At 45.0% G+C, this 14,894-nt stretch overlaps 1 protein-coding gene across 14 annotated transcripts in view; it reads left to right on the top strand.

Moving 5' to 3' along the window:
- LOC138416911 (uncharacterized) overlaps positions 1-14,894 on the top strand; it is a 161,206-nt gene that overhangs the window by 96,503 nt on the left and 49,809 nt on the right. For 9 of the 14 annotated variants that reach the window (XR_011247884.1, XR_011247890.1, XR_011247885.1 and 6 more), the window contains one exon: positions 8,368-8,559. The exons of 3 other annotated variants lie outside the window; for them this stretch is intronic. The gene's annotated coding sequence lies outside the window, so the exon portion shown is untranslated. Of the gene's footprint in view, positions 1-8,367; positions 8,560-14,894 lie in introns of those variants that run through there. 2 more of the 14 variants (XM_069546394.1, XR_011247891.1) reach the window with 2 other exon arrangements.

The following is a 14,894-nucleotide window of genomic DNA, read 5'->3' as shown; positions in this document are numbered from 1 at the left end:
TTTAAAACTCTTCCACTGGACTTAAATGTTTTAGTCAAGCTTTCCCTTTTCACCAACGCTTCAGGAAAACTCTTTATCACTCATATCAGAGGCCTTGTGAATTTGTTATTTATTTACTCTCTCACTCATTCAAATAATTTATGGAGCAGCTACCATGTGCCAAGCACTTTTCGGATTCTTGTGGCCAAGATATCAGGTTTAATTTTGTGTTTGTTTTGTTTGGATTTGAACAGAGTGTATGGGAATGCATGAAACTCATCTTCATTTCCAAGCGCCCCAACAGTGACCAGAATCTTGCTGTTCACCCTGCATCTCTTAACACCCCTTCCTGTGTTATAGGTTTTGAAAGGAAAAGAGCCTGCCTCTCACTAGAGATATGAGATACATCTTCTCACCCTCCCTTAGAGACAGTCAGATGTAAACTGTTGGATGACTTTGTATTAGAATCTAGAAGATACTGGTGACGGCTAGAGGTAGGTGCAAACGTTTTTGTGGTAGCACTGTAAGCACAGGTTCACTTTACAAGCATGGTTCTCAGTGTATTTCCTGTTAATATCATATTCTATAAGCAAACATTCCATATGCTTTGTTAGTGAGAGGCATACCAGCAGAATCTGATTCCACGAGGTGACATTAAAGCTGAGGAACAATAGTGACCGCAACAGAGAACTTATTAGGTTGAACTTGAAACTGTTGGGCCACTTGACTTATTTATTTATTACGTTTTATTTTTGATAGTGCTGGGTCTTTATTGCTGCTCATGGGCTTTCTCTAGTTGCGATGAGTGGGAGCTATTCTCTAGTTGCAGTGCGTGGGCCTCTGGTCGTGTTGCAGAGTGTGGGGTCTAGGCGCACGGGCATAGTTACTTCACAGTATGTGGGATCCTCCAGCATCAGGAACTGAACTCGTGTCCTCTGCATTGGTGGGCAGATTCTTAACCACTGCACCACCTGGGAATTCCTGAGCAACTTGATTTTATCCAGCTGAAAGAGATGGAATTTTCTGGGATATCCTCAGGCATATTTGGGTCTTCACAAGTGTCTAAGCTCCCAATGTGGCCTCCAGGAGATGGCTTGACCTGGGGCAGGCTCTCAGCAGGAAGGCTCCTCCCTTTGTCTTTGCTTTGTCCTTTCAGAGTCAATGCAAGGTGGTGTCCAGTGAGCCAGGATGTGGGTAGCCCAGGACAGGAGAGCGGGGGTGATCCAGGGCTTGATCCACAGACCCTGAGGTGCGGACAGTGCACGGATGGAACAAACCCCCAGCTGCCACAAACTGGGATGTCTGTACCTTTTGGTTAATTCTGTTTTGATATTTTGGACTCAAACCCAGTATCTCCTTCAGATAATGCATTTTTCTGTACCCACAGAAAGAGGAGAAAGCAGCTAGCAGCAAAATGATCTGACACTCAGAGAGAAAATCAATGCCAAATGTCCACTTTTATGTTTTCTCATCTAATCCTTACAAAAATCATGTGAGCAGACTTAGTTCCTATTTTTCAGTTAAAAAAAAAAAATGAAATTCCTAGAGGGAAACTAACTCAAATTCATGTTTATCTGACTTTCAAGTCTGTATTATTGTTCATTAACTACAAAAGCCAATGTCAGCTCCCTTTTATGACCTGTTAATGTTCAAGTAAAATTTATTTTTATCATGGGAAAAAAACTGGCTAGAGGAAGCAGGGAACATACATTCAGCCCCTTTGATGGGAGAGTGACATTGTGCATGGTTTCAAATCATCCAAAGGGCCAAAGGATCTTCCCTGAGTTTGCCAGCTTGCCTCTGAGGACCCCAGGCATGGGAGTTCAGTCGGAGGCGACGTATCTGCCCAGGGTTAGTTTAGGCCCAGGCGCCCACACCCATCTGAGATGCTTGCTCCAGGTCACAGTGCAGCCTGGAGATCACTCGGGCGAAAAGCATCCTCGTGTCCTCTGACTTTTGCCCTCTGACTCTCTCTCAGGGCTTTTTGCAACCATGTTGGTGGCAACCAGTGGCCCCCAGCTTACAGTGACATGTCATATGAAGTAATAAAACAAGAGGTAATCTGGCCAGACCCAGTCATTGGATTTCCTAGAGTTTCAGCTTTTCTTCAAGAAAATATGGTTGCATAACTGAATCACTTTGCTATGCGCTTGAAACTAACACAGCATTGTTAGTTTCAACTATGCTCCAATATAAAATAAAATAAAAAAAATAAAAAGCTCAGTGAGAATACACATTTAAATTTATTTCTGCTAATGCTTTTTCCAAACTTTAAACTTTTTATTTTGTATTGGGGTATAGCTGATTAACCAGAGAAGGCGATGGCACCCCACTCCAGTACTCTTGCCTGGAAAATCCCATGGACGGAGGAGCCTGGTAGGCTGCAGTCCATGGGCTCGCTAAGAGTCCAACACGACTGAAGGACTTCACTTTCACTTTTCACTTTCATGCATTGGAGAAGGAAATGGCAACCCACTCCAGTGTTCTTGCCTGGAGAATCCCAGGGACGGGGGAGCCTGGTGGGCTGCCTTCTATGGGGTCGCACAGAGTCGGACACAACTGAAGCGGCTTAGCAGCATAGCTGATTAACAATGTTGTGGTAGTTTCAGGTGAACAGCAAAGGGACTCAGCCGTATAGAAACATGTATCCATTCTGCCCTGAATTCCCCTTCTATCCAGGTGACCACATAACATTGGGCGGAGCTCCATGTGCTATACAATGGGCCCTTGTTGGTTATCCCTTATAAATATAGCAGTGTGTACATAACCTTCCCAAAGTCCAAATAGTATCCCTTCACCCCAGCAACCATAAGTTCATTTTCTAAGTCTGTGAGTCTCTTTCTGTTTAGTAAGTAAGTTCATTTATATCATTTCTTTTTTTATTCTACATATAAAGGAGGTCATATGATATTTGGGCTTCCCTGGTGCCTCAATCAGTAAAGAATCCATCTGCAATGCAAAAGACCTGGGTTTGATCCCTGTGTTGGGAAGATCCTCTGGAGAAGGGCATAGCAATCCACTCCAGTATTCTTGCCTGGAGAATCTCCATGGACAGAGGAGCCTGGCGGGCTGCAGTCTGTGGGGTTGCCAAGAGTTGGACAAGACTGAGCAACTAAGCACCATACATATGATACTTCTCCTTCTCTGTCTGACTTTATTCACTCAGTATGACACTCTCTAGGTCCATCCATGTTGCTGCAAATGGCATTACTTCCTTCTTTTTAATGGCTGAGTAATATTCCATTGTATATCTGTGCACATGTTTACTTATTCCTCTGTTGATGGAACAGGTTGCTTCCCTGTTTTAGCTACTGTAAACAGCGCTGCAATGAACAGTAGGGTTCATGATGCTGATTCCCCCCAGATATACGCCCAGGAGTGGGATTGCAGGGCCATACGGAAGCTCTATTTTTAGTTTTTTAAGGAATCTGCATACCGTTCTCCATAGTGGCTTTACCAACATACATTCCAGCAAGAGTGTAGGAGGGTGCCCTTTTCTCTACACCCTGTCCAGCACTTGTTGTTTGTGTATTTTTTGATGTCTGATAATGTTAATTAACCTAATGTTGAAAATAAAACCTTAAATTTCACACCCCCTCCCTCAAAAAATGGAAAGCATGGTTTCTTCAAAGGGTAAATGATGTGGGGCAGTTGTGTGTGACCCCAGAATCAAGGTGTTCAAATCGTAGCTCTTATATTTTCTTGCTGTGTAACCTTGGGGATATTACTTCCCCTTTCCAGTGCCTCAGTCTCCGCATCTGTAAAACAGACTCGTTTGTCCATTGCATGCACATGTTCTGCCATGGGCCACACCCTTGATGACATGTGCTGGGGAAGGAGCAGTGAGCAAAACCAACCGACAGCCTTCTGTTCTCCTAAAGGAGACTGATGATAAACAGGTCTGTGTGTAACACAGCTTTAGAGCATGCTAGATACCATAAAGACAAATAAAGCAGGTAAGGAATGGAGAGCTGCGGGGAGATGGCCACATTCCAAAGGGCAAAAGAGAAAAGGCTCTTGGAGAAGATAAAACACGGAGACCAGAGTCTAGTGAAGGGAGAGAATAACACAGTACCTAAGGCAAGAGTGTCCTAAGCAGATGGGGTGAAAATATTAAATGAAATATAACAACTGTACCCACCTAACTGGAGTGCTGCGGAAGTGACAAAGGAGGATATGTGTAGAATGAGACCACAGAATCTACCCTGCGAAGGTGAGCCTGCATGCAGCCCAGGACCTCAGAGATGAAAGAATGATACAGTTCTGTTCCACCCTTTCCCTAGTAACTCACGTGTCTTGTACAGTAGTCTCCAAGCTTTGGCTTAAGTGCCTGTCAAGACCAGGAGCTTCTACTCCAGCAGGCAGGGCCTGGCCTCCGAGGTGGGGGGCTTTTCTTTGCGAGGAGGCATATCATCCTCTGAGCTTGTATCTTACATCTGTTGCTCAGGAACCTACCCGCTGCCTCTTTCACACACTGCCGCCTCCAACATTTGTAATGCTTTCATCTCAGCTCCATCGGTTCCTTCAACCATTCCTTATCTGTGTGGCTTCCGGATTCCTCACTGTTCCATTTGATCATTTCAAACACACTGCACAACGCACTCAGTCTCTGATAGATGGGGGAGTGGGGTGTGTGGGGGGGAGCAAAGTGGTGAGATCAGTGCTGGAGGCTGGAAGCTTCCCACACAAAAGCTCCCTCCTAAAAGCAGAATCTCGAGATAAAGAGATGTCTCCTCTTCTCTGTGGGTGCCTGCTTCAGCCTTTGGTCCTGCTCAGGCATAACCAGAGCCTGCGCTGATCTAAAATCACACCTAGGGTGATGGTTAAGAGAATTGGTTGACTGACCAGTGCTTCCAGTTCCCTGGAGAAGAGAGAACAGAGAGCTGGGGATGGTGCGGACATGGTGAGTGGTGGTGGGGTCAGGACAGATGCCATCGCCATGTTATTAGTTAAGCATCAGCTTAACGGGATTAGAATAGAGCTGATGAGTCAAGAATCCTAAATTCCATTTCCTGTGAACCAGTCAGCTGGGTCCTGCTCCCCAGCTTTAGCTCAGCTCCCCCCTCCACCAACTGCCTCCTAAAACAAGCCATAGCTGCAAGGGTGAGAGGGTGTATGTGTCTTGGTACAAGCCCATCCCAGCTACTAGAAAATAATTTCGAGGAGAAATCTGCCTGATGTAGACGACTGGGGCCATGTTGTCTTCAGAGCTTACCTGTTTCGGAGCAGATTCTCCTTGACGTGACTCCTGAACGGATGGGCAGATTTTATCAGTGTGGGTCACAGCCCTGAATTTTAAGCAAAGCATTCAACAGTATTATGAAGTTCTGTATCATCTTCTTCTGGTTAAACTATTGGAGAAACACAGACATTTGGGCTGGTATGTAGAAAACAGGAAATAGCAGTAAACAGTCATTTTTTCATCTGTTTTATTTGTTTCAGTTTTTATATTTAGAATAAAAAAGCTTAATTCTTAAATTGAATGCAGGAAGGGAGAGTGCAAGTAAAACTGAGGCAACCCACTCAGGCTGATCCAATGTATTAAGCCATAGTCACAGTGCAAACAGCCTCTAATCACAACTTCACAGTGATTTATCTGCTCTCCTGGGCCGGCTTGATAAAGCAGCCACCGCACTGATGTTCAGATGATGCCTTTCCAGGACTCAATTTGCTGGAAGCTGCCAATTGGCTGAGTAACTGCAGGAAAATAATGAGCCGGTTTCCACTGGTCGATCTGTTTGATTGACAGGCAGGTTGGGCAGAGCCAGGAATTGCTGAGGGGCCAGTCCATTCCAGGACAACAGGCGATCTGACCTCGAAGCTATGCAAACTGGGCAAGCTGCCACTTGGGGATCCTGACACCGTCAGCCACATGAATTTGCAAACTCATCCTACCTGACTCAAAGCTTTTGCTGTTGTGGAAAATGTGATTGCAGAATTTTACTGCCTTCTGCAGTTTACAGACATGGTTATTTCTTTTTTAACTCCGCGAAAGTGGGAAGTTACTATCCTTTGCTTCCTCTGTATCCAGTCAAAGCCCAATGATTCTTTAGAGACAAACTCCTGTATGGATGTTTTCTTGACTGTTATCACGAGATGCATAATAATCTGTCTCCCCCAAACTTCTAGAGCTTCAGCTGTCAAACCTCAAAGGTCACTGTGCTTGGAATTTCCTGAGCATTAAGTTAAATTGGAGGTTCTTATTCAGCTAGTGAATATTCAGCAAGTGGGGACTTGCATTTCTCACAAGTTTTCAAAGGATCCACACTTTTGTAGCAAGCGTCCATTTCCTTGACAATAGAATTGGGCTGTCTGTGACCTTAAACTTGTCTCCTGATATGACCAAAGCGTCAGCAGGGCTTGTACGCTCTCTGCCTTTTTATCTTCCTTAGCACTTCATCGAGAGCTGTACGAACAGGTAGTGCTAACAAATATTTGTTGGATAAAGAAAGCTCTTATATGGGAAAAACCATGTCTATGCCTAATCAGCACAATGACTCATGCAGGAAATGTGCTCAATAATTATTCATTGAATGAATGAGTGACCTGCCAGTATCTAGGAGGCAGATATTTCTTGTGAGAAAATAACAAAAAAGAGATTAAGAAAAATTTTAAGCTCCATTTATTTGAATCAAGCAGGTGGGGAAAGTTGGAAACAAATTCAGGAAACATGGCGTCTGGAATTAATACCCTGGCCACGTTGCATCTAACACATATGGTGTTAGACCATTTCTGTTGTGAAGATTTTTAAAAGCGTTTCCACTGTCACAGTAGGCTTTGGAGTGAATTTGCTGATCTGCCCTGTTTGGAGTGCTGTGGAGAGGCACACAGCAGAGTGGGAAAGGGCACCAATTACTCTGGCAAGATTCCACGGGAAGCAAGTCTTAGTCTGCCTGAGAAATGCTAGTTTTGGAGCTGATTATTTTCAGTGACTTTGCCTCCTGCTTTCCTTTCTTCTGATTACCCACCAACACTCACTCCCACTTACGGACCAGCTTTGGACCTTGGCCTGGTTTTAGCTGCTGGGAGGTTGTATGAGTGTCCTTCCCGACCAGCCGGGCCCTGACTGCATATAGAGGTCACAGCTGTTCACAGAGGGGGCTAGCCATCTCCCGGCGTTGGGGAAGGAGGACAATTGATGGTAGCCAGGAGAAACAGGGAGGACACAGGTCAAGGCGGCATGGGAGTTTCGTCTTCAGATTTAGGCAGATGGCTAAGTATATACTGTGCTTTTATAGCGCCTCTTTACTTGCCTTAAGTAGCTGTCTCACCAGCCTGTTTTAGAACTTCTACCATTAGAGCCAGCATTTGCGGTTTGGAAAAAAATCAGACCAAGGCTTTGGAAGGCCACTGTTAACTGTCCTTTTGATATCTGATATCCTTGGGGGCACCAAGGGGGAGCTGTAGGCCTCCGCGGAGTCTTCCTATGTCAGTACCCAGGCAGGCAGAGCCCTGGACATTTTCCAGCCCTTCCAGCTGGATTTGCAGGGCATATCCACTGATATGAACCCTGAGCCTTGCTGAGCTAGTCATCTTGGCTGTTGGATTGTCACAGAGTTGAGGGGGAGTATTCAGATGTCTCCAAGCCTGATGGGCAAGTCTGCAGCTTGGAACTGCTTTCTGGAGGGGCAGAAAGAGACAGTGGAGTCCTAGAATCCTCACCCCCTGCAGGTGTAACCCAGCATGCCCAGAGCTGCACCTGTTTCCCATTACTGCACCCAGCTTTCCAACCCATTCTGCAGTCTGGCTGGCTTTTTTTGCTGCAGGGCTGGGTCTACCCTGGCGCAGGTGGTATGCATGCTCCGCGGGACCCAGGAGAGGTGCACTAGGCAGCCTCCAGTCTCCCTGCGTGGCTGAGAGCACTGCAGTGAGCGCTTGGGCCAGCTCCAGGCTGGCTGCCAATAACCTCTCACAGACTGCGTCACAGCACAGCTCTCTGGCTTCCAGGCAAGGGAGGAAGAAGCAAGCAAAGCCATGGGCTTGGAATCTCTCTGGCGCTGCTTCACCCCCCTTCCATGTTCCTCTGCTGTTTCATGAGTCTCCTCACTCCTTTTCCTTTACTCCGTTCCCCACCCTACCCCAACCATGTCATGCTGCCACACTTGTCCTTCTGATGGCTTGTCATGTCAGCCTCCAAGCAGAATTACTCAGACCACAGCACATCCCATCAGGACAGCACTGTCTAGAGAGGAACAGGCTTGACCTTATAACGTGTTAGGCATGTCACTGGTTATCAGAGTGAAGTAATGAAAATCTGCATTTCCCCTCTAGAGACCTTTCCTACATGGAACTGGCTGGGTGCTCGTGTGCCTCAAGGTCACCTTTCTGTGTGTTGATTTCCCCACCTGTAAAATGCACACAAGGACTCCTCTCTTCTCTGTTTTCCAGGGGCTCATGAGTATCATAAGGAATATTGGAGGGCTTCATGAGCTTTGCAGATGATTCAGCGCTAAAGAATCCGCCTGGCAATGCAGGAAACACGGATGCAGTCCATGAATCTGGAAGGTCCCCTGGAGAAGGAAATGGTGACGCAGCTCAGCACTCCTGCCTGAGAAAGCCCATGGACAGGGAGTCTAGCAGGTGTGTCTTGTGTCCATGGGGTCACAAGAGTGTTGGGCATGACTTAGCCACTAAACAACAAATAACAATCACAAATTAGTGTATAGAACATTACCCGAGGAGCTTGTTAAAATGCAGATTCTGATTCCATAAATCTGGAGTGAGTCCTGAGTTTCTGCATTTCTGACAGATTTCTAAGCTAATGGATTCTGCTGGTCTGGGGACCACTCTGAGTAGTGAGGGGCTAGCAAATAAGAAGGCAATTTGAACATCATGAAGCACACAGGAACTGTAGCATTTTAATTATCTTATGTGTTTGTCTTTCTAAAAAGCACATTTGCATCCTTAAAAGAGTCTTCATATCTTTAATGCAGATAGATGAATGTCATTATTTTCAGCATCCTAGAGAGCTACTAGAGAGAAAATGTGAAGCTAAGATGATTATCATTTCTGTTGTCACTGAAGTTGCCTCTTCCTTTTTTCTCCCTTTTCCTTGCCTTTCCCTCCTCTCAGAGCAGGGGTTGAAGGTGGATTCAAATGCAATCTCTTATCTAAGCAGCTTGTTGTCAGCAGGTGAACAGGGGTGTTGGGTCATTTCCCAGGCCTGATGATGGACAAAAGAGGGGTTGATTGAAATCTATTCTTTTCTCAAAATAGAGTATGTATGTGCATCAAAAAGCATGTAGAATTGGCCCTGCATATCTAAGGGTTCCATATGCTCTACCCACCGCAGATTGAAAATACTCGGAAAATAAAATACAGAAAGTTTCAGAAAGAAAAACTTGAATTTGCCATGCATGGGAAATGCTATTTACATAGTATTTACATTGTATTAGGTATTACAGATAATCTAATGATGATTTAAAGTATATGCAAGCGAATGCACATAGCTTATATGCAGACACAATGCGCCATTTTACATAAGGGGCTTGAGCATCTGTGGATTTTGGTATCCAGAGCAGGTGCTGGAATCAGTTCCCTGCAGATGCTAAGGGAGATTGTGTAAGAATGTTTATAGCAAGACTATTTATAAAGTCAAAGCTGGAAAGAACCCATTTTAAATGTCTAGTAGTAATAGAATAGAATAAAAAAATTGGGCTGTATTCGTACCATGGAATACCGTATGTGCATGTATGCAAAATTGCTTCAGTCGTGTCCGACTCTTTGTGACCCCATAGACTGTAGCCCACCAGGCTCCTCTGTCCACGGGATTCTCCAGGCAAGAACACTGGAGTGGCTCACCATGCCCTCTTCCAGGGGAACTTCCCAACCCAGGGATCAGACCCAAATCTCCTGTGTCTCCTGCATTGCAGGCAGATGCTTTACCATTGAGCCACAAGGGAAGTCCAATGGACTACTACAGAGCAATAAAAAGTGAGCAAACTACCATAACATGTACCCTCATATATAAACCCCATAGACAAAATTTATTACCCAACTAAGATTTGGTTGTTCAAGAATCTAATACTGAGAGACAAGAGTTGGGCAAAAGGAAAGGCAGCTTTATTGAGGAAGCTGGCTGTACTGGGAAGAAGGTGGACTCAGGTCCCAAAGAACAAAATTTCCACTCTCCATGCTTGCTCAGATTTTATAGGGAAAGGGGCTACATGTGGGGGAAGGGGCAGTCTTCTATTTTCAGAAATAATTGTCTCAATCGTGTGATTCCGAGCAGCCGTCGGGTCTTGCTTCCAGAAGGAACCATGAATGGCCTACAGTTGCGCCATGAATCTCTGGTCAACTAGGGTTGCCCCTGCAGGGTCCTGCTTGGTTTCACAATGATGGGCAGACATCAGACATGCTGTATGAGTCCATTTATATGACGTTCAAAAGCAGGCAAAACTAAGTAACATGGTATAAAACTAAGTAACTTCTGTATAAAGGGGCAGTGCTGACGGCAAACTGACATAAAGGAACCTTCTGGGGGCTAGAAAATGCTTTCATGTTGATCTGAGCTGAACTCTGAAGACCTGTACAAATTATTGGATACTTATTACATCCTAATAAAGAAATTTTAAAGCTACAAAAAGAGAACGCCTAGTTCAGATTTTATCCTCAGATTTCGCATTTCAGAGCCCCACGCCCGTCCCTCTTTATGCCACATCTTTTATTAAATGGAAGTCCCTGTTGGCCGTATTCGCCAAATTCCCTGATATCCTTGTGCTGGCTTCCTGGGTACCTTTGCTGGACCATGGACCAGAAATAGAACCTGCCTTCTCTTCACTTCCCCTGTGACTGAACAGAAGGCTTTAAGTTCTCTGAGCTCGAAGACTGCCCCTGCCTCAGGCACTGTATCCTCGGGTTACCAGGACTCTTGCTCTCTCTAGAGCTCTGAGCTGTAATCCCACCTCCTCAAGTCCAAAATCAGACATGCAGAGCTGCTTGTAGTTTGAAGTTTAAGGCTTCTGTCCCACGTTTGGGTTTCTTCAAGAAGAGTCTGGAAGCTGTGAGACATCTGTTGTGAAAGTATTTGTTGCCACAGTAATGCTGCCTAGCAAGGCACATCCAAACTCAGCATCTTCAAAAACAATCATTGCTAGTTCTCAAGGTTATGGTTAAGCTGGGTGATCCTGCTCAGGGCTCTGCTGACCTCTGCTGTGTTTGCTTGTGAGTCCATGATCAGCTGGAGGATGTCTGCTCGAGACTAGCCTCACCCACATGCTTAGTGGTCAGTTGGCTGCTGGCTGGACAATGGCATGGCTGGGTCACATGTCTAATCTGGATATGGTCACATGGTGGTTGCTAAGGGTCCAAGGAAGAAGGGTGCTCAAAGGTACTGGAGGTGAGGCTTGGAGCTAGAAAACCATTTCTTCTTTCTTATTCTGTCCTTCAAGACAAGTCACAGACCAGCCCAGGTTCAAGAGGTGGGAACACACTCTGTGTCTCATCTAGAGAAACTGCAAAATCACATTGCAATAAGTGTGCATACAGAGAGGGGTGGAAAATCAGGGCCATTTTTTTCTGTAATCAATCTACTACATGTGACTGGGGTATTAAAAGAGAGTCCTTGAGAATTGGGTCTTTTGCCTTCTGCAAAGCATCTGCCTTGACTCTGACCCCACAAAACTAGTCAAACCTGTTCTCCACCCCTTTTTTATGCATTGTTCTTCTGGGGCTCAGCAGACTGCTTTAATCCTGCTGGTCAAACAGATGTGTGGCAACCTGAGTAAGCACATAAAAAGTAAGTACATAAAAATGTTTTAGGTCAAATTTCCCAGAAGAGCCTGGAATGGGGATTTTTGTCAAGTGATTTGTTGTGGGAAGAATCTCAAGAAAGTGGAGACTAAGGTGTGGGTGTGGTTTCCCACCGTGCGATAGGGGGACTGGGCCCACTTGCCTCCTACCCTGGGTATCGTCAGTCACTGGCCAAGGCTGACCCTGGATAAGGAGCGACCACATCTCCATTGCTGTGGCTTCCAGCACCCTTGGGCAATTTTCTAAAGCTGTAGCTGTACGCTCTTAATGGCGACACTCAGAGTAACTGGGAAATGGAAGTGTGGTGGAGGAAATGAGGTCTGGGCTGAACCACAATAGCATTTACTAACAAAGAGGCACTATTTAGAAAGTGAATTCTGAACTCAAAGAACATCTAGAGAAAATTTAGAGGAGTCCTGATAACTGTGTCCCAGTTTTGATGAGTTGTATGACGCATAGAGGAACCTATTCTGCAGGCAAATCTAGAATTCATATCCACAGAAGCAGATCTGGGCTTAACATAAGGGGAGAACACCGCATAATTTGAGCATTCTGAAAATGAAAAGGAATGTCTTGGGGGTGGTGAATTTCTGAAAAAGAGACTCGACAGCATTTGGTAGGATGATAGTATAGGCTATCAGTTAGGTTCTCAAAGAAAGATAGTGAGGAATCATGGCGAAAATCCCACATCCTTAAGTCCTTAATGTTCTGGCCAGAGATACTTCTTTTCTTAATATGGAGCTCTGGCCTCAATCCCTGGTTTATCACCCCCAACTTTGACTGGCTGGGCCACATGCCAGCTGAGAGGTTTAGAGTGAGCCCTGGTGAACAGATAGCATCTGTATAGTCAAAGCTGTGGTTTTTCTAGTAGTTGTATACAGATGTGAGAGTTAGACCATAAAGGAGTCTGAGCACCAAAGAATTGATGCTTTCAAACTGGTGCTGGAGAAGACTCCTCAAAGTTCCTTGGACTGCATGGAGACAAAACCAGTCATTCCTAAAGGAAATCCACCCTGAATATTCATGGAAGGACTGATGCTGAAGCTGAAGCTCCAATACTTTGGCCACCTGATATGAAGAGCTGACTCACTGGGAAAGATCCTAATGCTGGGAAAGAGATGGTTAGATAGCATCACCAACTCAATGGACATGAATTTGAGCAAACTTCAGGAGATAATGGGGGACAGAGGAGCCTGGCATGCTACAGTTCACAGGGCTGCAAAAAATCCAACACGACTTAGCAGCTGAACAACAACAACAAAAAGGTGAAGAAAAAGGTGGATGCTTCAGGAAAGGTATAGATAGACCCTGAGAAGAAAAGTCACTCAAAACGACATGGCCTTACACTGCCTTTGAGTCTTTTTGGAGCTGTACCCTCACAAGTGTGGGTGCTCTGCTTGGTACAGGGAACAGTGGAATTTTCTTATGCCTCTAGTTTGACTGTAGTGGGAGACACATATCAGTAATTTTTAGTTAGAGCAGTAATTCTCAGACTTTAGCAGTAATTCCCAGACTTTAGAGTTATCTGGAAGGCGTGTTGAGATACAGAGTTCTGAGTCCCAACCCCAGAGATTCTGATTTAGTAAATCTGGAGAAAGGCCTAAAAATTTCCTTTTTAACAGGTACCCAGTTGAGGTCGATGCTGCTGGTCTGAGAACTGCACTTTAAGAGCCCACTGATAGAGATGAGCAGAAAGAAAGAAATAGAGAAATCTGTCTGTTTGGGTTTCGGTGTAACCCTGCCTCAAGTGAAGCCTTGGTGTAGGTGACCCTTCCTGCCCGTTTTTTGATTCCCTAGTTCTGCGGCCATTCACACTGGTTGTTATTTGTACTCAGCTGTGGGGTGCCAGATAGCCAAACTCTCAGAATGGTTGGGTAAACATTTTCAAGATATCCTAGGTGCTCAACAGTGGGTAGAAACAATCCCATGCTGAGTCAAAAATAGCTGAAATCTTATCCTCCCCGGAAAGCACCAGGATATTTCTTGGGAGTCAACTCTCATTTGCAGTGAGTTTCAGGCACGATGGACTTCTGTTAGTTGCATCTGCTTGCTGAGAGCATTCCCTCCCCAAAAGCTTTCTTGAGAGAACAACTTTTCCCCAATATCAGTGAATTTGGGAGAAACTCAAGGTGACATTGTCATACATGCCTCTTTTGAAGACTCTCTCTCTTGCTGACTACTAATAATTGCTAACTTCCTGAAGGAGACAGAAGAGATTAATTTTCTGTATAAGCTGATTTATAGCTGGCCACCTCTGAGAAGATGCCCTGAGTCACTCCCCTTGACTAATGCTCATGGCAGATTATTCAGTGATAAAAATCTTCCCTTTAAACACAGAAAATTTATGGGCAAATATCAAGGCCCTCCCCCTAAACTCGCAATTAATCTAGAGAGTAGCTAGGAAAAGCAAATAAAGGTCTCTGTTATTTTCTCAGTTGTGTCCAACTCTTTGTGACTGCATGGACTGGGGCCTGCCAGGTTCCTCTGTCCATAGGATTTCCTAGGCAAGAATACTAGAGTGGGTTACCATTTCCTTCTCCAGGGGATCTTTCCAACCCAGGGATCAAACCTGGGCTCTGCATTGCAGGTGGATTCTTTACCATCTGAGCCACCAGGGAAGCCTGTGAACACTAGAGTGGGTAGCCTATCCCTTCTCCAGGGGATCTTCCCAACCCAGGAATTGAACCAGGGTCTCCTGCATTGCAGGCGGATTCTTTACCAGCTGAGCTACCAGGGAAGCCCAAATAAAGGTCATTAAGAGCAAAAAGGGATACTGCAAATATGGATTGCCGGGCCCTGTCCCCAGGTAGTGACCATGGAGCCTTTGTATGTCATGTTCTCTTGTTTCTCCTAATAGAAATGAGGCTGACTCTGCACCAATTATAAGGCCTTATTAGTTTAAAATGTAAGATGTTTTTGAGAATCCACACAACAAGATAACTATAATATTACTACTACTATCATTTATTGAGCTTAAGTCACTGGGTTTTGTCTTTTTTTTTTTTTTTCTCTAAGTCACTGTTTTAATGACTAAACCCTGAATTTTTAGAAGTCATTCAGTCCTCCTGATGACCTTAGGTGATGAATTCGATTGCTCCTCCATTTTCCAGATGGGTGATCTGGGCAGAAAGAAGGAGCTGACTTGAACTAAATCACAGGTTTTA

The sequence above is a fragment of the Ovis canadensis genome, chromosome 13 (genome assembly GCF_042477335.2).
Source record: "Ovis canadensis isolate MfBH-ARS-UI-01 breed Bighorn chromosome 13, ARS-UI_OviCan_v2, whole genome shotgun sequence".
Classification (NCBI taxonomy): Eukaryota; Metazoa; Chordata; class Mammalia; order Artiodactyla; family Bovidae; genus Ovis; species Ovis canadensis.
The sequence above is the reverse complement of the archived record's forward strand: the minus strand, read 5'-3'. Positions and strand labels throughout refer to the sequence as shown.